General features: G+C 36.2%; 1 protein-coding gene and 1 pseudogene across 3 annotated transcripts in view; one reads left to right on the forward strand and one right to left on the reverse strand.

The window, feature by feature from the left end:
- PTH2R (parathyroid hormone 2 receptor) overlaps positions 1-255 on the forward strand; it is a 101954-nt gene extending 101699 nt beyond the window's left edge. For all 3 annotated transcript variants that reach the window (XM_038585591.1, XM_038585592.1, XM_038585593.1), the window contains exon 14: positions 93-255. The gene's annotated coding sequence lies outside the window, so the exon portion shown is untranslated. The remainder of the gene's footprint in view (positions 1-92) is intronic.
- Positions 1-27033, reverse strand: part of LOC100687481 — a 73111-nt pseudogene that overhangs the window by 21840 nt on the left and 24238 nt on the right.

Raw genomic sequence — 27033 nt, forward strand, 5'->3', positions numbered from 1 at the left:
CAGGATTCAAAGTTCACTACCCACAGGTTATTTATAAACAATGTTCACAATGATAATTTATTGGCTCTAATTGCTAAGTCCTTGTTCAACAGGAATTAAACCAGAAAATTGGGGAATTAACCTATTTAAGTGGAAGCTGTACAGTACTGGGAGCCACAGAACCTGTTCGAATTCAGCCCTGAAGTGACCTGGCTGTTTGACCTGCTGCATAAGCTTGCAAGATATTCTATTTTAAAACAGGTTGGTCACTTTTCAAGCTTTCTATCTGAAATCTTCATGTCTGAAAATATAATATCTGGATAACATGTAATCTTTCCATTTGGAAAGCAATGTGGTAAAATACTAAACTTAGCATTATATTTTAAATTAAGCTCTGTTATGTTCTATCACAACTTAGGGGGGACTATTTCTGCTCCCCGTCTTAACTTTCACTATTGGTTGCCGTGGTGGTGGGCTGCTGAGTGGAATGTGCTCCTCGAGGAGCTCAGAGCAGTTGTCCTCAACTCAGAGCAGTCTGCGTGTTTTAAAGGGAGCCTTGACTCTCTCAGGCAGTGTGTGATAGCACAATAGCCCTGGAGGTCTTAAATATTTGGTTAATTCTCATGTATGTAGTCATTTGTCTAGTTTTTAGATGACCACAGTGCTATATAGATGAGTAATAATTAAACACTTTGTCAGAAATACTTGGTTGCCTTAAATCAAGAATTATCAAAATATAGTTTAATTAGAACACTTCTTGATAAAAGGATCAATGCTAATTTTTAGGGTATGAATGTGGTATTATTAATGCATATAATTGATGTATATTCTTTTATTTTTTTAAAGATTTTTAAATTTATTAGAGAGAGAGAGAGCACAAACAAGGGGAGTGGGAGAGGGAGAATCAGGCTCCCTGTGGAGCTTGATCAAGACCTGAGCCGAAAGCAGACACTTAATGGACTGAGCCACCCAGGTGCCCCTAATTGCTACATACTCTATTGAAGCATTGAATCTATTCTTTTGATACTAATATGCAGAAAAAGTGATTTACTTTTGACAATTCACTGATAAAACCTTTGATGCCACTTCCTGGAATATGGGACCAACAAGATTTTATTTTGAAGCAAAATGGTCACGTTTAATATTAGGTTCAAGAGAGTGGAGATAAGCTTAATTTCCCTATCTTTGTTGTCAATTTGAATATTACTCCAATCAAGACTTTATTTGGTCCTTGGTAAATAAAACCTTAATAATTTGTAGATGGATTAAAAGATCAACTTATGTGTGTATGTAAGTATATACATTCTCTATTTTAAATAAAGCCAATTGGCATTTGGTATTGCTCTCCTTAGTAATATTTTATTATAAAAATGAAGACTAAATATATTCTCTATCTTTTAGAAGCCTCACATTTAAAAATGAAGTTGATATTTAAAATATTTGTTAAATCAAGGACAAAAGTGATTTTTAAAGTGTACGGAAAATGGAAAGTCTCATGAAATTAGGGCACATGGATGTAGGCTTTCAGTGTTCATTTTTCTAAGTATATGGCAATATTTAATTTGTGTTTTCTTACTATGAATCAGCTAAAGAACTCTTAGGAGTTATGCTGTTCATTTTATCACTCTGAGCAGAAACTGCATTATAAAGAGGAAATTGTGGGGGTGACTGAGTGGCTCAGTCGGTTGAGTGTCAACCTCTTGGTTTTGGCTGCGGTCATGATCGCAGGGTGGTAAGACTGAGCCCCGCATCAGACTCCACACTTAGCAGGGAATCTGCTTGGGATTCTCTTCCTCTCCCTCTGTCCTTCCCTTGTATTTATTAAACAACAACAACAACAAAGCATTAAAGAGGAAATTGTGATATTATGAGGACTGGAAATATCTACCTATCATTTTGTATACACCTACTACAATATTTTATCATGCTCCTAAATGCACTTTCCCAGCAAGTATTATTGTCCAATAACTCAATTTTTAAATTTTATTTTCCATTTCTGTGGGTTATTTTGTTTCTGTGTACTTTTTTCCTTGTCAATTTTTATTCATACAGGTGCAACCACACTACTTCCCATTCCTATGAAAGTGAATGAAACTAGAAAGATGCATTTTAGTCAGGGACTCCACTCTTCCAGCAAGCATTTTACTAAAAGGGCAGGGATTATGCAAAAAAATATTCCAACTAACACTACAACTTGGGCAAATACAAAGTCTTCTAATTTTGCTTTCAGGAACATAGCTTGCCCCTCAAGCATGAATTTTAAGTCCTTAGTCAGAACTATAGGTAGAGAAAATATTCCCTTATTTTGTGTAACTAGGGTAACTCTTCAATTTCAGCTGGTCTACTATAGAGCATAGAGTGTCTATCCTCAAGGTGTGTTCCCAGGATTTCTGGAACTCTCTAAGACCTTTATCCAGGGTCCATGAAATTCTTCTTTTTCTAACTACATATCTCTTTGAGGGTGGATTTTCTTCATATATATCACCCAAAATAATACATCACAATGAATTGGATGCAAAAGCAGGTCTGAAAACTCAAATGTCTTCATTAGACCAGACATTAAATAGATTTTACAAAAATGTAAGAGCTGCTCTCACTATTTTTTGTTTTCTCACTATTTCTTTCCTCCAATTTTTTATTTAAATTCCAGTTAGTTAATATACAATGTAATATTGGTTTAGGTATAGAAATTAGTGATGCATCGTTTACATACAACACCAGTGTTCTTCACAACAGTGCACTCCTAATTCTCATCACCTATTTAACCCATCCACTCACCCACTGTCCCTCTGGTAAGTATTATTTTGTTCTCTATAGTTAAGAGTCTGTTTCTTGGTTTGTCTTTTTTTTTTACCCAACCCCCATGTTCATTTGTTTTATTTCATAAATTCCACATATGAGTAAAATCATATGGTATTTGTCTTTCTCTGATTGATTTATTTTTCTTAGCATGATACTCTCTAGCTCCATCTACACATTGCATATGGCAAGATTTCATTCCTTTTTGTGGCTGAGTAATATTCCGTACTATATATATTGCATTATATATTATATATAATATTGTATATTATATATTATATATAATATTATATATTATATATTATATTGCATTCCCACCAATAGTGTAACATGGATCTCCTTTCTCTACATCCTAGCCAACATCTGTTGTTTCTTGTATTGCTAATTTTAGCCATTCTGACTGGTGTGAAGTGATACCTGATTTGTATTTCCTTGGTGATAGGTGATGTTGAACATTTTCTCATGTGTCTATTGGCCATTTGTATATTTTCTTTGGAGAAATGTTTATGTCTTCTGCCCATTTCTTGACTGGATTTTTTGGTTTTTGGGTGTTGAGTTTGATAAGTTCTTCATAGATTCTGAGTACTAACTCTTCATCAAATATGTTATTTGCAATTATCTTCTCCCATTCCATAGGTTGCCTTTTAGTTTTATTGATTGTTTCCTTTGCTGTGCAGAAGCTTTTTTTTTTTTTTAAGATTTATTTATTTATTTTAGAGAGAACATAAATGGGGGGAGGGGGAGAGGGAGAAAATCCTCATGCAGACTTCCTGCTGAGTGCAGAGCCTGATGTGGGGCTTGTTTTGAAGACCCTGGGAAAATGACCTGAGCTGATATCAAGAGTCAGATGCTTGCTTAACTGACTGAGCCACCCAAGTGCCCCTATACAGAAGCTTTTTTATCTTGTTGTAGTCTAGTTTATTGTTTCAAAGCATATATTTTAAGGTAGTCTTCATGACGCTAAGTGGTATGCAGTTTTGAAAATATCATTGCTCAAAATCAACAAATGATTTATTTCTTTACTACATTTGGTCATCCAGTTTCCTTCCTGAAAATTCAGTTACCTTCTTTTTTATTTATTGCATACTAGTCTGGATTTGTTCCTTCTACAGATTGTAAGTATCCTGTAGAAAGAGTTGTGGTCAAATTCATTGCCCCTAAAATACAAATCATGGTAATGCACATTAGGTCCAAAATAAATGCTTATTAAATGAACTGTAGGTGTTACAAAACTTGTTTGGTACAATTAAGATTTAACCTAATAAACTCTTAGTTCTTTTCTTTTGGAGAAATTGCATAAATATTGGTAAGACTTATGTGATTAGACCATTCCTTCAGTTTTCTTTTTATAATTGAGTTTCTTATTTCTTCCAAATAGTTACAATTTCAAATTATATTTGTATATATATGTGTGTGTATGTGTGCATTTTGCTTACTGTTTACTTCTTTTTCAAGGTATAAAAATATAAAATATCTCTGTGAAATATTTATTTCATGAATTTTAAATACGGTTATTATGATGCTAAAGATATCAGATGGATGACTCAGTAAAATTGAGGAGTTAGCAAAACCACTTTTTTGCTCAAAATATTGGTAAAGCTGGCCAAGTCTAGACTGTTATACAATCACCCTCATTCTAAAGTCCTCTCCAAGGGAATAATTAATCTTATAAGAAAAGCTGATATTTTTCTTTCATTAGTATCTTCCCCAAAATCATTTCACTAAAAAATTTTAACTTAAAAGTCTAAAATTTAAAATAGATTCAACAGTTGATATAGCCTACACAGAATTAGGAATAAAATTATTAAAAGTAAAACCTCCACCAGTAGCAGTTGGAGGGGTTGGTCTGAGTGTGGCAGAAATGGCATCACAACATCCATAACTCTGCCCTATGGGGGAGGGGCACTTTGAGAATTGAATGGAAGTTGGAAGCTGCCACATGCTGCGTTGTTCAAACAGCAAAGCTAGTAATTAAAAGGGAAGGCAGTCAGAGATAGGGAGGGAAGAAGGGAGGGATGATAAACTACAGGGATACACAAAGGAAAAAAGCCATTCCTATTTCTTTAAATTTATGTAAATCAGGGCAGCCGGGGTGGCTCAGCAGTTTAGCTCCACCTTCAGCCCAGGTCATGATCCTGGAGACCCAGAATGGAGTACCACTCAGATTCCCTGCGTGGAGCCTGCTTCTCCCTCTGCTTGTCTCTGCCTCTCAATCTCTCTCTCTCTCTCTGTCTCTCATGAATAAATAAATAAAGTCTTAAAAAAATTTATGTAAATCAGAGCTTAAGCAGTTTCATAAGCAAAACCTGAGACTTTTCCTGCCATTAGTAAATTCTCTGATTAAAAAGTAGCAATTATCTCAACACAGATCATCAAGAAACATGAGAGATTAAAAAGAAGATTAGCAAAATTATCTGATTTAAAAAGAGAATCAGGACAGTCTTCAACCAGGTAATTCTTAGTGATGCAGGATTTAAAGCCAGTATTATTTGTAAGGGTTCATATGTAATTAACTGATACACAAATCAATTATATTGTATTTTGTGAGTTATCATTCTGTACTAATGTTTTCCAACCTGTTTTTCATTATTAGCACCATAAGGAGAAAAATTAAATTTAACTTTAATTTCTCCCTAGTGAGAGAAATTGAATACTAAGGAAAAAGATCTTTTTGTGTGTGTAAAATGGAGCTTTGGAGGATTTCAAAACCATTGTAATATATAAGATAACCTGCCTCCTCCCACCTCTTCACTCCCCTGGGGGCAATATTGCTTCACTTGAAAAGACATGTTCTATATGGATTTAGTTATTCTGTTATTTCTGGCATCAATCATTTCAAACTCCCTCCAATTACAGATAAAAGAAATAAGAAAATCGGTGGGAAAAATGACTTATCCTCTACAAACTTATTTGTCATTAATTAAATGATGTTAAATGGCCTAAACTTGCTTTTTTTTATTTATTTTTTATTTATTTTTATTTTTTTAAATTTTTTATTGGTGTTCAATTTACTAACATACAGAATAACCCCCAGTGCCCGTCACCCATTCACTCCCACCCCCCGCCCTCCTCCCCTTCTACCACCCCTAGTTCGTTTCCCAGAGTTAGCAGTCTTTACGTTCTGTCTCCCTTTCTGATATTTCCCACACATTTCTTCTCCCTTCCCTTATATTCCCTTTCACTATTATTTATATTCCCCAAATGAATGAGAACATATAATGTTTGTCCTTCTCCGACTGACCTACTTCACTCAGCATAATACCCTCCAGTTCCATCCACGTTGAAGCAAATGGTGGGTATTTGTCATTTTTAATAGCTGAGTAATATTCCATTGTATACATAAACCACATCTTCTTTATCCATTCATCTTTCGTTGGACACCGAGGCTCCTTCCACAGTTTAGCTATCGTGGCCATTGCTGCTATAAACATCGGGGTGCAGGTGTCCCGGTGTTTCACTGCATCTGTATCTTTGGGGTAAATCCCCAATAGTGCAATTGCTGGGTCGTAGGGCAGGTCTATTTTTAACTCTTTGAGGAACCTCCACACAGTTTTCCAGAGTGGCTGCACCAGTTCACATTCCCACCAACAGTGTAAGAGGGTTCCCTTTTCTCCGCATCCCCTCCAACATTTGTGGTTTCCTGCCTTGTTAATTTGCCCCATTCTCACTGGTGTGAGGTGGTATCTCATTGTGGTTTTGATTTGTATTTCCCTGATGGCAAGTGATGCAGAGCATTTTCTCATATGCATGTTGGCCATGTCTATGTCTTCCTCTGTGAGATTTCTGTTCATGTCTTTTGCCCATTTCATGATTGGATTGTTTGTTTCTTTGGTGTTGAGTTTAATAAGTTCTTTATAGATCTTGGAAACTAGCCCTTTATCTGATATGTCATTTGCAAATATCTTCTCCCATTCTGTAGGTTGTCTTTGAGTTTTGTTGACTGTATCCTTTGCTGTGCAGAAGCTTCTTATCTTGATGAAGTCCCAATAGTTCATTTTTGCTTTTGTTTCTTTTGCCTTCGTGGATGTATCTTGCAAGAAGTTACTGTGGCCGAGTTCAAAAAGGGTGTTGCCTGTGTTCTTCTCTAGGATTTTGATGGAATCTTGTCTCACATTTAGATCTTTCATCCATTTTGAGTTTATCTTTGTCTAAACTTGCTTTTGTCTAGATAGGAGTTGAGCAAAGGGTGGCTGTGTCTGGAAGGAAACCCAGGAAAAGAAAGTAGACCTCTTCTTATGGATGTCCTCTGTAGGGAAGGTAACCAGTGGATTCCAAGGATGGGTACAGTGATTAGACTGGGAAACAGTAATTAAAAATTAAGTGGTTGCATCCAAGTGATCATCTGAGATGTGGTACCAGGTGTAGGAAATTTTTTATTATTTTAGAGACATTTAACTATGTGGGAAGTTAGAAGTCCTTCAATGCTTCAGTAATTACATATTTTGACACAAATATGAATAGCCACTCTTTTGGGTCTTGTAGCTTCTTGAATCCTGAGATAAAGTCATATTTTTTGTTCCACTCTGTGTGCAAACCTACATTGGGACTCTTCTTATTTCTCTCCTTTCTTGCTTTCCTTAAGTATTTACCTTGAAGTTTAATGTAGAGGGCTTGGAAAGTATTTCTGGTCCACATTTGTGGTCCTCAAAATTGTCCAAGGTTATGCCTATGAAGCATTGACTATGTTTCTAAATGTTCTCTGCCATCTGAGGTTTAGCTGCTATCTCCTTAGCAACAGAAAAATTTCATTCTTCCCCATGAGGGTAACTTCTTGTCAGACTCATCCATAGCCTATGTCAAAAAAAAAAAAAAAAAAGTAAGCAGTTGAAGCAACGCTGTTATCACCAAAAAACAAACTCCTGCCCCTACATTAGTTCTAAGTAGTATTAATCCCCTTAAAAAGGAAGCAGACATTTTCTGATACATTAACTGAAGTTTTATTATTAATGGAGAACACTTTGGACAACTTACTTCTCTGGAGTAAATGTCTGAACTATATTAATAATTTCTGGATTACTAAAGATCCAATTAAATTCCATGGGAGATGGTTGTCCAGGAAAAGAACTTGGAATAAGATGATTTTTTGAGAGAAAGTAGAATGAACATGAAGATTTCAGTAGGGAAACCAACTCCACCTGTACTGGAAGATAAAACTGAGAAGGCCTACACTCTCTCCTCCTCCTCTCTCTTGGTCTCCTCTCCCCACTCTCTTTGCTCTCCCTCCCTCACTTTCATTTTCACCCCCCAACCCCGGTCTGGCAAAGATATTTAGGGATTTGATTTGTGTAACTGCCTGGGCTAAAGTATTTTAATTTCTTCAGAAGTCTTCTTCTATAGATTAAGAGAAGAAATGGTTTCAAATTAGAAGTAAAGACCTGTGGATTATCCCAGAATTTAAAACCCTGCACTTACATGGAGACTGTCCCAGAAACAGTGCTCTGGGAATTAACAGAGGTATAGCTAGATGGGTGAGGGACAGTATTTCTGGAGGAAGTAGTAAGGAAGTACTCCCCTAAGTAGGAGACAAATGATAACCCAGGATGCAGATATTCATATTTTGAATGAAGGCAAGAGGTGCCTTCATTCAACCATTAGATATACTGGAGATATGCCAACTTCAGAGAAAAGGGAGACTCCATTCTATCTGACACAGAGGAATAGGTATATCTGACACAATTCCAGGAGGTAATGGGTTTTGTTTTACTGTATTGGCAGTCAATTTTAAATATTGTCTGATGTGCTTTTAAACTGTTATAAAAAGTATAAATAATATTTTAAATCATATATCTTCCATAGATATCCGTTTGTTCTTTAAAAGTTTTGTGTGACCCTAATTTCAAACATTACATAATAGTACACTACACCTGAGCTATCTTTCTTTGTCCAAGTGACATTTCATCCTTCATGAATAAACATTTCAAACTCTAACAGTGGGAACAATTCAGTGATAGAAGCATTGCCATACTTGTATAACAGTGTTAAAACAACCTGTTTGAATATTTTATTTTTTCCTTAGTGTTGAGTGATAACGAATGATTGAAAAATGCAGCAAAATGACTAGTGATACTAATGGTTGGCTTAGAGACCTCATAACACCTTCAAAATGAAGATGGGGTTCATTAAAGTTTTAAAAATAGTATATCTTTCATCCTATTAGTTTTAGAATGAGGAATTGTGTATTAAACTGAAATACAGAATCAAAATTTAAAACTATAAATCTGGAAAAAATAAAACTATAAATCTGGAAAATAATAAGAGCATAGGATTTCTACCTTATGTGTTCCTAACTCCTATGTTACACATAAGATAACTCCAAAATTGATAAAATACTTTTTTAAATTTAAAAATGGTAATAGGAGAAATCATGGAAAACTCTTTTATTATTTCAGAGTGAGCAAGTCCTTTCTAATAAAAGCCAGAATGCCTCAAAGAAAAGATCAACTAAAACTTACAAAAGAATCTGTTTTGCAAAATCTATTAATAACATTAAAAAAGAATATTTTTAATTCACATCTAAGAAAAGTAGCTTATTTGTCTAATTAGTTTAGATATTCCCTAATGTGTGAAAAAAAACTCACTTCAAATAATTTACAAAAGAAGATAAGAGAAGCAATACAAAATGGGCAAAGAATAAGAGAAACCATCTCTTCTACTTCCTAAGAATGAGGAAATATTTTTCAGAAGTTTCCTGTGGACTTTGTTTCACTTCAGCCTTAACTGAATCATGTGCTTATGTCATGAAGAACAAGGGAAAAAGTTTACCATTATGGGTTTAGATCGACCACCTACTGGATGTTGGTTATGCAATCATAATGATCACTTTGGGGGCTCATACTTCAAGCTAGAGATGAAAAAGCAAACAAACTGATTTATATTCTGTTTCCTTATTTGTTTAAATAAAGAAAACTATTTTGATGGAAAAGAAGCTAAGATTGCTATGATTAAATGCCCATTCTCAGGAGGCTTGTGTTGAGGCAAGGATTCTAAAATTGTAAATAAATTTAAAATTTCAGTATCCCAAAATCATAACATCATGAAGTGCCTCCTTCTTCAAGTACTGACACCAATATTTTGATGAAGTCCCAATAGTTTATTTTTCTGGAGACCTATCTAGAAAGAAGTTGTTACAGCTGGTGTCAAAAGAGGTTACTGCCTGTGTTCTCCTCTAGGATTTTTATGGTTTCCAGTCTCATATTTAGTAAGTCTTTAATCCATTTGGAGTTTATTTTTGCGTATGGTGTAAGAAAGTGGTCCACTTCTGTTCTTTTTCATGAAGCTGTCCACTTTCCCCAATACCATTTGTTGAAGAGATTTTCTTTTTTCCCATTATATGTTCTTTCCTTTGTCAAAGGTTAATTGACCGTATAATTGTGAATTTATTTCTGGGTTTTCTATTCTGTTCTGTTGATCTATGGGTCTGTTTTTGCAGCAGACCATCCTGTTTTGATCACTACAACTTTATGATATAATTTGAAGTCTGGAATTGGATACCTCTGCGCCCCCCTCCTCCGCCCCCTGCCCAAGATTGCTTTGGCTATTCCAGGTGCTGATTCTGTTCAAATTTTAGAATTGTTTTTTCTAGTTCTGTGAAAAATGCTATTGGTATTTTAATAGAGATTACACTGAATGTGCAGATTGCTTTGGTAGCATAGACATTTTAACAATTTTGTTCTTCCAATCCATGAACATAGAATGTCTTTCTATTCAATTTCTTTAATCAGTGTTTCATAGTTTTCAGAGTACAGGTCTTTCACCTCTTTGGTTAAGTTTATAACATCTTCCTTATTTCTTGAATATTTGATATCTACAAGACCAGTATATTTTTATACTAAAGGGATGATTTCTCATTAATTGATTCCACTATTCCATTTGAAATTTGATTCAAAGTCCTCTGTGCTTTTTTTCTTTTGGGGAAAATAAAAAGACAAAGTAATGGATTCCAAGGAAAATTTCACATTGTGTAACATAATAGATTCTTTGTTGAGGTCTCTGAAATCTTTGTGGTTTTTTAAATGTAATTTATTGTTATGAATGTAATGTAATTTATTAATGTAAACAGCTCAAATCTAGGATAACTTATTGACTCAATATTCAGAGTTATGAGTACAAATATGAGCAGACAAAGTCACTCTTAAATTATATCATCAATATCTTTATCCTTATTTAGAGAATAAAGTTCCTTCTGTTATATTCTATTGGTCATAGAAAGTCACAAGTGCAGACTAGATGCAAGGAGCAGGGAAAACATCCTATTTAATAAGAAGAACTGCAAAATCATATGGCAAAAGGAGTGGAAATGAAGATTGGAATATTGCATATTGCACTTTGTATATTGCATATTGTAATATACAAAGTCCCTCTGAATGTCCTTTTGTTATTTTTCTGTTGAGAAAACAAGGCCCATCAAGGTTAAACAAGCTATCCAAGATAATGCAGTAAGTAAATCGCAGGCTGAAATGGACTTTGCATCCAGGCCAGGGATCATGTCATTTCACCATGCTGTCTCTCCAAAGGAGCAGTAGCATTTAAACTAATGTATTTGGTGTCTAAACTCTAAAAAGGAAGAGGTGGATACACTTAAGGGCTCATGATAAGCAAACTTGACTACTCATTTTTGAAAGATGGTAATCTTAGACACTAGTCAAATTTCTTATACCATTAGTTCATTTTTTTTACATCAGGCATTTTCTCTGTTTTTGCATGGATAGTAAATTTGAGTCCAGACTAATAGACAGCTATTAGCACTTTTCTTTCCCCCTTTTCTTGTAATTATTATCTAGGATACTCTAAGATTATGCTAATAATGCTATTGCATATATCCTCAAACAGATTAATCTGAGTGGACTTGAAGCTGATGGCTTGTTTCATTTATAAGCAGTTCTGAACCAAATGTTATCTCAGTGTGGCAAGGCTAATATGCAAGAGGGAAAATCTGGGAGCAAGTTCAAAAGGATCTCTTCTCTACTGCACATAATTATAATGCCATTCTCAGTTTTCTTGGAGAGACGCTGCATCTGTTTTTTTTTTTTTTTACCTGATATAATAAATGATCTCCATAATGAGTAAAATAGGTCACACTATGATTTTTTCCCTTTTTCTTCTTTCAGTGGACAATTGGGAAATTCTTATTAATCATAATTATATGATCTCATGTTTCTGAACTGTTTTACTGTATTTCAGCCTCTCTAAAGTTAGGTCTGTTTCATGGCATATTATCCTTTTCTCATGGTGGATGGTTCTGTTTGATGAGCCTCTTATTATTGTGCTGTGAATAACATACTCCAAAATCCTAGGCCAATGACAAGTTCTCTATAGTGATGTTCTCAGACTTTAAAATAAAACTCATCCTCAGTATCTTCGCAAAAGTTAGCCAGTGATTTCCATTTCAAGCAGGAGGTACAAATAAGGAAGGTGGAAGCAGTAGTGATTAAGCATGAACCAATTTCTGGTCCGGTGGTAACTGGCAATGTCACCAAAACCTCAGTCATCTGACTTATGGCTTCCCCTTACCACTACTCTTTGCCATTTCGAGTCCTTGGAGGTGTCTCTCTTGTACTGCTGAGTGATACCTGCCTCCTGACCAGGTTGGGGCATCCTTTCCTTTTCAATAGTCACTGATTGGCTAGTGTGTGCTTCCTGACACTGCTTCAGTGCCTTCCTCTTACTGCTGTGGCCTCCAGCCTCCTTAGGTTGTGTTCCCTTGGTCACCACATTGAGCTAGATGGGAACCATTCCCCTACTCCCCCTCACCACCACCACCACCACCCCTGCCACATCTGTATGAACCTGCTTCACAGCCCAAACAGACGTGGCTTGTGGGTTCTCAGTTTCTCAGGTATTTCTCCAGGTGCTATTCTCTTTGAACAATTATTGATCTAATTCATTATCACTTTCCCTCTTCACATTGTGTCTACCTCCATTCTCCTTCATAACCTTGGCAAAAGTTTCCTAGGGCTGAATCAGATGACAATTTGAAGAACTCAAAAATTATTACTGTATCCAAAAATCCAAATAAAATTCCAAGATCAAATGAAATTTATACACCTAGAGTCTGTTCTCACTTACAATGATCTTCCTCCTCTCCCAATCTTCTACTGTACAACCGGGGAGGGGAAGGGGTAGTCACTGTTTTCTTCCTGGACTACTATCAGCCCAAATACTCTAAATCACTATGTCCCTTCTAAGGATTACTATGCTTGTTGCAGCCCACCTGCTTCTGTTTAGCTGAGGCATTCCAAGCCACGTAAGAGAAGGCTGTAGTGGTAAGATCTCAGACTTATTAGACTCATCTGAACAAACTCTGTATAAACTCTTCCTCTCCTGGCCATGTTGTCTCTGCTTTGCTAAGCTTTTATCTTAAATTCCTACCCATTGACATATGAGGTGTAACAGAGTCCCCAGATGTGCAATGATCAAATCACTGTAGTTTCTAACAGCTGGATCAGGAAATATCCAACCTTTGCCCAGAAGCCCTGCTCAGATAAATGAATGACAAAATTGATCAGAGAGCTGTATAAATCAAGCTTCCCTTCAAAAATTTAAGAAGGGGTATCTTTAAGCCTGTAAGTTGAAGGGAATTGAGAATAGAGTACTTAGTCTTTCTGTTCTCCAATATTGATTCTGGACAGGGCTCTCTTCATTCTAAAATGGATACATAAAATCATCCAAAGAAACTCAGTTTCAGAGTGCTTTGCTATGATAAAAAAAATGTTGGAAAACATTTTTAAGTCCTTACCAAAACGCAGAATAGATGGCTTAAATGGAACAGGAGTAGAACCTTGCAGTGGAAAATATGTAAAGTTACCATCCCTGTGTAGGAGAAGAATGTAGACTGGATGTGCTATAATGCTCCAGAAGTGCTGAAAAATACAGCTAACATCCTTTAAATATTTGAATTTGTGAGACAGGAAAATCTCAGGAGATAAAAATTATTAGGAAACTCCTACTACATCATTTGATTGATTTTGTTCTAAACACTTGATTTATACAAAGACTTATTTTTATAGAGTAAGTAATTAAAGAGGTAATCTGGGAAATAGAAGATAATAGAAAAGTGAAAGAAATTGGAAACAGTTTGTGATTAATTACACTAAAATTTTATTTTTTAATTGGATGTGTCAATTCTGTATTTGATAAAAATGATATCTTTTAGTATTTTTCAGCTCATTGCATGCTATCTTAAAATGGTAGTCTAGTATTGGAATAATTAGTTTCTTTGTAAAAAATATTTCATTCTTGCTAGAAAATATATGGTAATTTGTATTCTTCATCCCCTACAGATACATTTATTTGAAGTTCTTCAAGGAAAATGTTTATTTTCTAGCTAAAAAACCAGTTAGCTTTATTATAGTATACATCATCGTGTGGTAGACTTTTCTCAACTTTATAGCTGCTGACCATTTTGTGAATGCCTTTTACAAAATATTTCTCATGCAATTGGTGTTGCTATCTGAAGTTACAAACCAACTCAGTCTCTCCAAACCACTTTAGTATGAAAGACATGTGATCTGAGGTCCTTCAACCAGACAAACTCACAAGGCTTTCATTAGGCAGTGAATACTCTGAAGAAGCAGGTTCTTCACAGGACAGAGCTTATAGGTTCCTGTCAGGATGGTGCTTCTGGTTAGCATGGGCTTCTGACTTCCCTAGGGAAGCTAGAGATGAGTGAGAGGTAGATGACTATAGCTGTGGGGAGATACTTCTGGAAGGGCAGTCAAGGGACAGTTTGGAGATAAAATGTTGAGTTCTGCTCTTGCCTCTCCCTGACTTTGCTTTGGTGCAGTCATTGCCTGCTTCTTCACTATGCTGCTAGCAGGGAAAAATCAGGGCAGTGCAAAACCTTGTTAGGCTGGACCTTAAGCCCTTCTGCATTATGAAATGGCAGGCAAAGTACCATCAGAGGAAAACACACGTTCACCATCCAAAATTACAAGACCCAAGGACTGCAGTTCTCATAAAGGAGAAGTAACAGCTAAGCAGCATATGCCATTTGAAGCTGGATTGAAACAGAACAAAAATATAAAACCTATGAAATATCCTTTAGTAGATAAGGAAAATATTAACACATTAAAATAAGGAATATAAGGAAAATTATAAGGAAATGAAACTGTTCCTTGGGGAAAAAACCTAGTAAAAATAACTGAAAGCATAATATAAAGAGTAGTGTGGACACAATTAAGATTGAAGTAGTCTCCTAGAAGGCAGGAGGAATGGATAAAAGAAAAAATATATAAAAGACATAATGTGCCAGCATATAGATAAGGGGAGCTCCAGGAGAAGTAAAGAACACATTTGAAAGAGATGAAAGCATTTGAAGGAATGATTAAGACCAGGTTCTCAGAGTTTAAAAGCAATATGAAAGACCTCAGACTGAGAGCATTTATGGATGTCATGTAAGAGAGAGGAAGAAAAACTAATACCCCTATGCAGAATTACAATAAAATTTAAGAGAATTGCCAAGTATAATTTTCAAAAGTTCTTATGTGGTTCTTATATACAGAATGGGCAGTGTGAAATACTTTTTTCAATTAATGAATGAGGGGACTAGTATGATGATAAATTTGTTTAAAGAACATTTGAGGGACAAGGATTTATATAGTGGATTAGGAAAAACATTTCCAGTAAAAGAATGTTCGAATAAGACTGCTAAATTCATACAAAATTGGAAATGCTAGTGTAGATCAGTAAAATTTGTCAGTAGTACTACTAGTCTTCTTCCTCTCTCCTTCCCCCAAAGAATGTGTTAAACAAACCAAAAAAAAAAAAAAAAAAAAAAAGGTTTTATTTCCCCTCTATAGGAAGTGCTAGTATGATATGAAAAAGAGCTTGCTAATGAAAGGAAGAGAAGATATGTTTTTGTAGAACTTGGATTAGATAAGCTCTAATGACTTGTAATGTCGTTATAAATGTTTTCACTGTTGTCTATTAAGTTGTTGGAATTATTAATATCTTTCAAAGTCTGGTGATTCTATTTTTCATGTTAATATAGGCTAATAATTCAAATATACCCCAGTCCTAATAGAGAAATGAGTTAGTTTTCTTATGAAAGAAGAAAGTATGGAGACTAAGGATGCTAAAGGTGGCAAGATGGCACTTTGCTAGGAAGACAGGAACCACAGGGCAGCCCCAGAAGGTCCAATCTTCCAAGATGGCAAGAGCACTGACCCAAAACTTCAAAAGTTCCTTTATTACCTAGGATCTCCAGTGCCCTGATGTTGCCCATTACTCAGACTCTTAAGTTCTTTAACAGACCAAATGTCTTTTCCCATTTTGTAATTCTTGAAGTCAAATGGTATAATGTTCTATCTAGTGGGGCTGTTCATAAATGGAATGCTCATAAGATATTCCTAACAATATCTTCCACATTCCTGTTAGCTTTTTACAACTCTTACTAAGAATCAATTCTTTTGAAATAGAGTTTCAAATTGAAATCAGTAACTTGTCATTGATAAGTTTGTGTTATGATGCGTATGTCATATGTTTGCACTCAATGACATGTCTCCCATACCTCCCTGACAAGCAAAATGATTCACATTATTCATGATTAGCCTTTGGAGTTCCATGAAGTTTAAACTGTTGTCCTGGATCCAGAAGGAGATCTGTTACTGTTTTTTGGGGAAAACAAAATCCTGACATACATGATTTAACACTTATCAGCAAATTTGGTTTCAGTAAAGAAATCCATCCCTACCTTGCCTGAAAAAAGGAATAGAATGCATTTCAACTAGCAAAACATTAAAAAAAATTTGGTTTCTGAAGACAGGCTAAACAGCTATGCCAGAACCTAACCTTATGTTCTCAGGCTTTCATTGATGTAGTTACTTCTGCAGGGAAGTCATGGTGTCCCTTGTGGCATAGCCAAATCGATATAATGATAACATTATTTCAAGACTAAACTGGGTTATTATTATCTTTTGAACTATATTATGATTATGTCAAATTTTATCTCAGTTTATTCTAAGCACTAAACAGTTTTATAGTAACAGCAGGCACTTATGAAATCTTTCTACTGCAAGTGATACACAATTCCTGTCCACAGATGCAGATTAATTCCCTTTAGGTCCTATGCCTACAATTCCAGTATATAGTCTTTGGACAGAGATGTTTTCTATTAGTGGAGCAGAGTCTATTATATGAGGTTGGTTCTTTCTCTTCAGGGATAATACAGAGACAAAATGTAATTTTTCCGGAAAAAATCTTGCTCAAAAGAAAGAGGTTTGGGAGATATAGACATCCAATTAAAGAATGAATAAGTTACAGGAATAAAAGTTACAGCATAGAGAATAGAGACAGTGGTATTGTAATAGTGTGGTATAGAGGCAGATGTGATGAGCACAGCATAACATACAGACTTGTGGCATCACCATGTAGTACACTCGAAGTTAATGTAACATTGTGTCGACTCTATTTCAATTAAAGAAAAAGACAAAAAAGAGACTTCAATTGCTTCTTTAATATGGAAAGTAAATACATAAGATAGAGAATAGAACAAATACTTTCAACACGCTGTTTATCAATCGACTATATTCACTGCTTAATCAAACAGTTTGCCTTCCTTTCTTTCAAAAGCAATCTTCAACCTTTCCACCTGCAATGGTTTAGACAAGCTCATTGCTCTGCTTATTATTTCTATCTGATCTTCATGAGGAGTGTGGGTATTGGCTTCAGCCATTCCCTCTATCACAGTATGTAAAAAGCTATACTCATTTCTTTAGTGATTCTCGGAGGAGGCCTTTATTCACCTACTGCTATTCTATCTACTTACTTGGTGCCTATGAAGAAAAGCTGAGTGGGGTTTTTGGTTTTCAGAGTGACTCTGTTTAGGGGGGCATTTTGGTCCCATTGTAAAAATTTAAAGACCTTAAGGTCTCAGATTGTATCCACAGTACATTTATATACCTTTATTATCATAATGATGCTATATAACAAATAACTACAAAATGTCTGTGGTCTACAACAATAAGCACATTTATGCTCACATGTCAGGGTGGTCAGCCAGGGTGGTTCTGCTGGTTTTAGCTGGGCTGGCTGTCGACTGACCTAGGCTGGTTGTTGTGGGTTGAATGGTTTCCCCACTGGCCCCAACCAAATTTCACCTATAGAGGTCCTACCTCCTCATACCGCAGAATATGACCTTATTTGGAAAAAAATATTGTTTATAATTGTTTTATGCAGTCGTCTTTCAAATCAGATAGAAGAAAAGACTTTCAAACCTTCTATCTGATAAAGGACTTATATTCAAAATATACAAAACTCTTAAACTTGATCATGAGAAAATAAAGAACCCAATTTTTAAAATGGGCAAGAGATCTGAACAGGCACTTCACCAAAAAAGATACACAGATGGCAAATAAGCATATGAAAAGATTTGTTACTAGGAAAAAGCAGCATTTGTTACTAGGGAAATGCAAATTAGTACAACAATGAGATAGCATCACACCCCCATTAGAATGGCCAAAATCTAAAACACCTGGCAATACCAATTCCATGTGAGAATGAAGAACCAAAGGAACTCTCATTCATTGCTGGTAGGAATCCAAAATGTTGCAGTCACTTTGCAAGAGAGTTTAGCAGTTTCTTACAAAGCTGAAGGTTATCTTACTAAAGGATCCGTCATCTGTACTTCTATGTATTTACCCAACTGATTTGAGAATTTACATGCACACAAAAACCTGCATGTGAACATTTATGACATCTTTATCACAGTCACCAAAAATTGGAAGTAATCAAGATGTTATTCAATAGGTGAGTTGGATAAATACACTGTGGTACATCTGTACAATGGAATACTATTCATTTCAAAAAGGACTGGGCTATCTAGCCATATAAAAGTATGGATAAATATCAAATGCACATTTCTAAGCGAAAAAAGTCAGTTTGACAAGGGTGCGACTCATGACATTCTGGAAAAGTAAAACTATAAAGATAATAGTAGGATCAATGATTGCCAGGGATGTGGGGAGTGAGGAAGGTTGGATAGATAAAGCATATAGGATTTGTTAGGATGGTGAAATTATTCTGTATGGTATTCTAATGGTAGAAACATGACATTTGTCAGGATCTATAGAACTTTAATAACACAAAGAATGACTTTAATGTATACAAATTAAAAGAGGCCTTTGGACCCTCAGATGACAAGAAGCAGAATCAGAAATCCACAGAGCTGAAAATATGGATCATTTCTTATGGAAAAGGAAGCCTAACTCAGAGTCCAGATCCGGAAACCTAGTAGGCCAACCAGAAAACCATGAAAAAGTACTTTGAGGAAGCAGAACTGGGTTGCATTTGGGAATTGGTGATATGACCATCTGAACTTCAGAATTGCTATGGAAGAATGATTGTTAGATGCCTCCTGCTCCATTTTTTTTTTTTTTTGAAAATGATTATAAACTCTTGGTAATTGGGCCCTTGTGTAACCTGTTCTCAAATCTGAGTTGGCTCTGTGACTCTTTTTTTGACCAACAGAATGCAGCAGTAGTGACAATTGCTTAAGGACTTTTGATGAAAGAATCTGCACAACTTCTTTAGAGAATAATAATTTATAGGTGAATAACTGATATTTAAGTTGTTCTGTAAAAAAAAGAAACAATAATTTAACTGAGTAAATTGTAAGCATCTAAATGGCTTTACTAAACAATTCATGAATCAGTCCATAGCCTAGCAATAGAAAGGATTTCCTAAAGTCTACAGAAAGTGAAAAGTTTTTTTTAAAAAATTATTTTTTTATTCATGAGAGACACACAGAGAGAGGCAGAGACATAGGCAGAGGGAGAAGCAGGCTCCCTGTGGGGAGCCTGATGTGGGATTCAATCCTAGGACCTTGGGATCTCACCCTGAGCTGAAGGCAGACACTCAACCACTGAGCCACTCAGGTGCCTGAAAGAAAAAAGTTTTTAAAGGCAGAGAAAGTTGGGACAAGGAAGTCATAAATTTTAAAAAGATTTATTTCAGGCAATGTCACCTTTCTTTGAGAGAATGATAGGATTTATAAGGAGGATTCCTTCATTGAAGCTGACCAGAAAATTTCCAACTGGTTGGTTAGGATGCATTTCTGGGAAAGGTTGAGACTGCCGTTGGGTCAGATACTAAATCTTGGTTTGATATTGTGGGCTTAGCCTTAGTGACATCATTTTGGGTTCATTGCTTTTTTTCTTTTTTTTTAACAGCTCCATTTATTTTTTTGTTTTTATGATGTTTAAAAGCATCATAAAAATTATTTTAGATTTTTGTATTTTTCTGAGTCTTAAAGGAGATATTGTCTTTATAAAAGTACAATTCATATTAAGATTTCATTGAGTGACATTTGGTAAGAAACAAAATGACCTTCAAAAATTATTGGACTCTGGGCCTAATTGAAGAAAAAAAGAACTTGATGGAAGTGAAGTATTCCTGGGCAACATGATTTTGCTTCAGAGAAGTCATCCATTACTTGAATTTAATCTAATCTAGGGTTATGTTTACTTTTTGCTTTTCATTTGTTTTACCCTTCTATTGAAACAGAAGAACTAGATTCTTTAGTGAATGGGGGCATACCTTTCTAGAATGTTAGGCTTAACCTCAGGATTTCATCTTGAGGGTCTTACAGTAGAAATTCCATTACGAATGGCATCCTTGTGTGAGTCTCATTTGTGGTTCTTCTGAGTCAAGTAGAGAGAAACAAGTTATCTTGCCAAATGCAGCAAAACTACATGTTGGTGGTCAAGATAATAAAGAGAATCTCCATCCCCTCTCCATCCAGGAAAACGAATCACAGCAACAACAAAACAATAAGAAAATACCATAAACTCTCTAAAGCCTAAAAAGTGACCAAGAAATAAAAATTTAGAGCAGCCTAATATCTCCACCATGTAGTAAAGTCCCAGGGGTTGGGTTGAAATCATTAATCATTATTGATCAACAGTCCTTCACAAGTCCTATATCCAAAATGCTGTTTGCAATATTTTTAAAAGCTGGCTAAATTATGCCTCTCTTCTGAGTATTCCTATAGCTAGGAAGATCTTATCCATAATTTTTAAAAATGTCATCCTGGGCTTCCACAAAATAGAATCACCTAGTGTGCTAGCCATTAGTGCTTATTACTATGAAACTCTAAAATTGGGCTTTTCAAACAAGCTTTTCTTTGTCCAGTAATAGCACCCAGATTTCTTTTCTTTCTCTTTTTATGGGAGGTGGCAGGGGAGGGGAGGGGAGGGGGGGGTCGGGCGGTAGGGGCAGGGGAGGGGAGGGGAGGGTACGTGGAGGGGGAGGGAGGAGTGGGAGGGGAGGCGGGGAGGGGCAGGGGGAGGGGAGGGGGGAGAAGGGCAGTGAAGGTAAGGGGTATAGGTAATGGAATGGAAGGGAAAGTGGAATGGCCGGGAAAGGGACGGTAATGGAAGAGAGGAGTCAGCAGAAGATAAGCGTCCCGAGAATATAGCGCCAGCGCATAGCCGAGCGTCGCACCGCTACCCGAACAGCCAAAGTCACCTCCCTCACCTCCCCTCCCCTTTTTCTTTTCTTTTCTTTTCTTTTCTTTTCTTTTCTTTTCTTTTCTTTTCTTTTCTTCTTTTTCTTTTCTTTCTTTTTCTTTTCTTTTCTTTTCCTTTCAGAATCAGCTCTGTTACTCCCAGTCCATGTGACTTGGCTCATAGAATGCAAACCTGGAGCTGCTGGTGTCTATGCCTCCTGTAACTTGCAGAGATCCTCTCTGGGAATGAAGCTAACACAGAGGGGTACAGAGAGACACATTTCGATAATACCATTTAAATACTTGGATTCTGTTATTTCTGAAGCTCTGTTGATTCCTGCACTGTTCCTTTTTAAGTCAGAAAATTAGTTTATTTTTAAATGAGTTTGCGTTAGCTTTTGATTATTTGTAAACGTAAGGATTCTGACTAAAGTAGTCACCAAATCAGAATTTTTTGGTGTAGATTATATCAATCATCTATTGTTATGTTATGAACAACCATAAAATCTCAGTAAGTACTTTGCTCCCATATCTGTAGGTTAACAGGAGAGTAAACTGATGGAGGGTGAGTTTGGCAGCTCTGCTCGTCTTGTCTGGATATTCATCTGGGAGTCAGCTGGGTTTAGCTGGATTAACTTGGCTCTGCTCCACCCTTGTCTCCCTCCTGCGACTGGCCTTCTGGGTGGAGCAAATTTTCCCTGAGACAGTGGAAGAAGTGCCAGCGTGCAGGCTGGATCACACAGGTGCTTTCAATGGCTCAGCCTGTGTCGTATCTGGTAACATTGCCAAAGCGAGATACATGGGCTCAGCAGAAACCAAGGGCTGGGGAAGGTATTGCCCATCTGTGGTGGGAAGGCATTGCATACTTAAGTGGCAAAGTGTGGAGGGAGATGACTTGACACAACTGTCTAGACTACCACATTGAGACTGAGAGATAGAACTTCTTCACAGGCACTCCAGCTGATTCCATACACCCTAAAATTTGAGAACTTCAGGCTTAGCGCTGAGGTTCTCAGGGCTAACTGAATCATCTGGGGGCTTAAACATTTCTGATGCTTAAACCCCAACCCCCAGAGATTTTAATTTAATGAGACCTGAGCATTGGGATTTTAGCATAAAAAATTCCTGGTTAAGAATTACCCTCCTAGAAGAATTTGAGTTTCAGAGGAAATCTCTGTTAGGTTTCTCCCCTCTGCTGAAAGTTTTAATAGAGATGAAAATCAGGGGAAAGTATCAATGGAGAACCAAATCTCAGAAAAGCAGCTCTTAAAGACTAGTCACAAACAAGTCTTTACTGAATATCTCCTCTGTGCTGGGTGTTTGCTGGCCACCAGGGAAATTGCAGATACTAGATGTACAGAGTTGCCTACATGGAGCTTAGAGAATCCTCAGGAAGATGGATGATAAGTAAATATTTACAAGTTATTAAATAGTAACAGGTATGCACAGTACTGAAAAACACAAGTATAAGCTGCTATGACAACAAATAACAGAGACCTGTTTTCAACTGCAAATGCATTGATTGACAGAAGGAAGAGAGAAAAACTGTAAAGGTAAGAAAGGAAATATTTTAAATAGTCACAGCTCTATTTTATAACTAGTCTCTCCCCTCAAACTGTTTTGGTGCCCTTACTACCTAGACAGCCTGTCTTAAATTGCATGGAATCAGCGGGAGTCACTTCTTAGGATCTCTAAGAAATGTGAGAACTGGACCATGATAACAACTTTGGTTAGGTGATGAGCTGGAATCTGGGCAGTCTGTCAAATTTAACTTCTTGTTGATCCTGATGGACTCTAGCTCTTTAAAGAGTAAAAGTTATTATATTATGTAATGTCTGTCACATGAACTGCATTTTGTCTAATTATGTGATTCTAAAGCTGACTTTCACAAGAGAGACTTGCTAAAAGTTATCTTTTTACAAAAATTTTTTATTTAAATTCAATTTAGTTAACATATACTGTATTATTAGTTTCAGGAGTAGAATTTAGTGATTCATCAGTTGCATATAACAGCCTGTGCTCATTACATCACATGCCCTCCTTAATGCCTATCACCCAGTTACCCCACCCCCCATCCATCTCCGCTCCAGCAACCCTCAGTTTGATTCCTAAGAGGTCAGGGTCTCTTATGGTTTGTCTCCCTCTCTGTTTTCATCTTCTTTTATTTTTCCTTCCCATTCCCTATGTTCATCTGCTTTGTTTCTTAAATTCTACATATGAGTGAGACCATATGGTCTTTGTCTTTCTCTGATTGACTTATTTTGCTCAGCATAATACCCTCTAGTTCCCTCCATGTCATTGCCAATGACAAGATTTCATTCTTTTGGATGGCTGAGTAGTATTTCTTTGCGTATATATACAACATCATCTTTGTCCATTCATCTGCTGATCCTGATTGACTCCAGCCCTCTAAAGAGAAGTTTTATAGGATGTAATGTCTGTCAAATGAATTGCATTGTGCCTAATTATGTGATTTTAAAGCTGACTTTGTTTAATAAGTGAGACCTTCTAAAAGTTATCATCTTTAAATCAGAGATAGGGTTGGAATTCATTCAATGTGGTAAATCTGCCATTTTGAGTGATATTCTACTGGGTGAGAATCCTAACATAAATTCAGCCAAAAGAAAATTACTGCCAGCAAAAATAGATGTTTTTTTTTAGTCCCAGAATAATGCATCTGCCACTCTACTTCACAAAGTTATGAGACTTTTATTTAGTTACTCAATATTTAATCAAATCTATAATGTTTTTTATTTCATTTGAAATGACTTTATTGCATTACTGATTATTAGAGGCATTAAGGGTGATAGTCTAAAAGATGTTTTTTTGCTCTGTTTTCTGCTGTGAGCATTTAAAAAATTATTTAAACATTTTAAATCGAAAGATGTCAATGAGTTTCAATTTTGCCTAACCAATGATCAGAAAACATACACAGTGCCAGTCAATAGTTGGAGTAAACTTTAAAGTAGTATTGCCACAATAATAATTATTTTTTCCCTCATGGAATCATGACTTTTAAAAAATCTTAACTCTATTTTTAGGTTGCTGCATTTATCAAATTTAACATTTAAATTTGACATGTATATTAGATTGCTTTGCTGTGTAACAAGTTATCACGAGCCTAGGGGCTTAACACAACACACATTAATTATGTTATAGTTTCAGTGGGCCAGGGATCCAGTTAGGGTTTAGCTGGGCCCTCTGTGCCAGGGCTTCTCCGAAGGCTGTAATCAAAGTGTTGGGTTCTTAACTGGGAGCTGTGCCTTCTTCCATGCTCAGCTGGCAAAATATATTTCTCACAGCTGTAGAACTCTGGGAAGTTGACTTCTTCAAGGCATCTGTGTCAGGCTTCACCTTTGAGAATCTCTGATTTAGATCAGGCCTACTGAGGATGGTGTCCCAATTGATTCACTGATTAGTAACCTGGTCACAGAAGCGAAAACCCATTATGTTCACAGGTTCTGCCCCCATTTGAAGGGAGAGGGTTGGGGTGAGTACCTTGGTCGGTGGGAATCTTGGGGGATTCTAGGATCTGAATGCGTCCCCTAAATTCATATGTTGAAATTCTAACTCACAAAGATGATGGTTTTAGGAAGTGGGGACTTTGAGACGTGCTCAGGTCATGAAGGCAAAGCTTACATGAATGGGATTAGCGTCTTTATAAAAAAGGCCCTGGGAAGATACCTTGTACCTTCCATCAAATGAGAACTTGGAGAGAAGTACTTTCGACCCAGAAGAAGGCCCTCACTCAACTGTGCTGGCATCCTAATCTTGGCCCTCCAGCCTCCAAAACCACGAGCAATAAATGTCTGTTTATAAGCTACCCAGTCTGTGGTATTTAATTATCTTAAAATTTTGCTTACCCCAGAGTGAAACTAAGATCTAACATAGTTCTAAAATATTTTGGAAAGGAAAAGTTTTAATTTGGAGTTTTATTTGAAGCTTTTATTAAATCCACATGCAATATGTACTTTATGTATTTACTATGTTTTACTTTGCAATGCACACACACACACACTCATTCAAGAGTGTACTTGTATACTATAGTGCAGTGAACATTCAGAAGAGAATATTTGGAGACTAATTTTTCTTTTGACTATCCTTCAGCCCACATTTTCAAAGCACTTCAAATCAAAGGCCAATTTCAAGGGTTTATAAAGAAGGAATTTAGTTGTTCATCAGCTTGTTCAAAGGCAGAGAGAATACTAAATCAAGTCAATAACCAGTTGTTTGATGAATAAAATGTTTTCATTCAAAAATAACATGCAGCTAAAGTTGAGTCATTTTCTTTTGCAAATATGTTTACTTTGTGGAAAAACAGTCTAAGAAACGAACATAAAACCCAGTAGGAAATCAGTGGAGTCTGATTCGGAATTACTTCTTAATGTGTAAGTGTGTATACATCTTTTCCGGGGGGGGGGGGGGGAGAAAAGACTTGCCTATTTTTCTGACATCATTATTAAAATATGTTACTAATAAGAAAATACTGTTTGGAAACCATTGAAAATTATTCCAGCTCATAAAAAAAGATCATTTTGGAATTTCATATTCCTATGGAGTTTAACTATTTTCCCAAAGTTGATCTTCCCATGCTTTTTGCAAAAATAAACCCAAATTAATAAGTTAACTTTAATGTAATTATTTGATTGGTACAAAACCTATTTTAGGAAATTCCTAAAAGCAGCTGTGTGAATGATCTGAAGAGGTCTCTTAAAATTCTTTGTATCACAAAATAAAAATTGATATTTTAATAGTTTTCTTATTTGTTAGCCATGATATATAGGTTATATCCTTGCTGATAGTCCACAAATTTAATGAATTAAATTAAGAGAGGTAACAAAAATTAATAAAATTACAAATAAAGAAAGTTGATTGGAAAGTAACAACAGAAAGCAATTAAGAAGGAGGAAAGAAGCTGGAGTTAAGGAAGCTGGAGGACCTACAGGGTAGGTCTTGAATGTGGTAGTAAGCATTCTCAAACCAGTGAAATGGAGAAACTGAATTCTGATATTGATGCAAGCAGGCTGGGTCCAAGGACCCAGAGGCGAGGGTCCCATAGGACCAGCCAAGAGAATCCTTGGCTTCATACAAGATGGAAATCAAATGGGAGCCAGAGAAAGTGAAAACAGAATTGACTGAGTGGGGTGAGTGACAGAGAATAGCAGACAGAGTGTCTGGGAGACTCAGAAAGAACAGGAAAATGAGTCTCATTGTTGCTTGGAATAGGGGTTTATAGTGGAAGAGGATCGAGGGTATGTGTTTCTTTAGGAATTCAGCAAAAATCGGTGTTTTTGTTTGTTTTTTTTGTTTGTTTTTGTCATCAATCAAAGGTGAATGTTAGGTGAACAATAGGTGTTGTTCCATAAATCAGCAAAAGTAGAGATGTTGATGCCAGTGTCAGCTGAGGTTTGTTTGAAGCTAACATCCTGGAACATGTTTGGGATATGGCTCTTCTTAGATGTTATCAGGTGTTTGGGACCTAGGACAAAGCTCAGAGAAGGATGAACTTTTTGGCTTCCCCTTGAGGTGGGAACATAGCTTCCTTGGCTTCTTGCTAGACATGGGACCTAGCAGAAAAACTGCAAAGATGGAGTGTTTCCAAAATGGAGTCCCTTCAGCTTCCTTATATCAATATGAATACGGAGAAGATCTTCACCCTCTAGATTCTTATATAATGCCACAGCATGATTCATTCATTCATTCATTCATTCATCCATTCCAAAATTGTTTCTAAGTGATAACTATATGTCAGGTGTTATTTTAGATGTTGGAGTTATGACAGAGAAAAAAAAGCAGGAAATTCCTGCTCTCAT

The sequence above is a fragment of the Canis lupus genome, chromosome 37, assembly GCF_011100685.1.
Source record: "Canis lupus familiaris isolate Mischka breed German Shepherd chromosome 37, alternate assembly UU_Cfam_GSD_1.0, whole genome shotgun sequence".
Classification (NCBI taxonomy): Eukaryota; Metazoa; Chordata; class Mammalia; order Carnivora; family Canidae; genus Canis; species Canis lupus.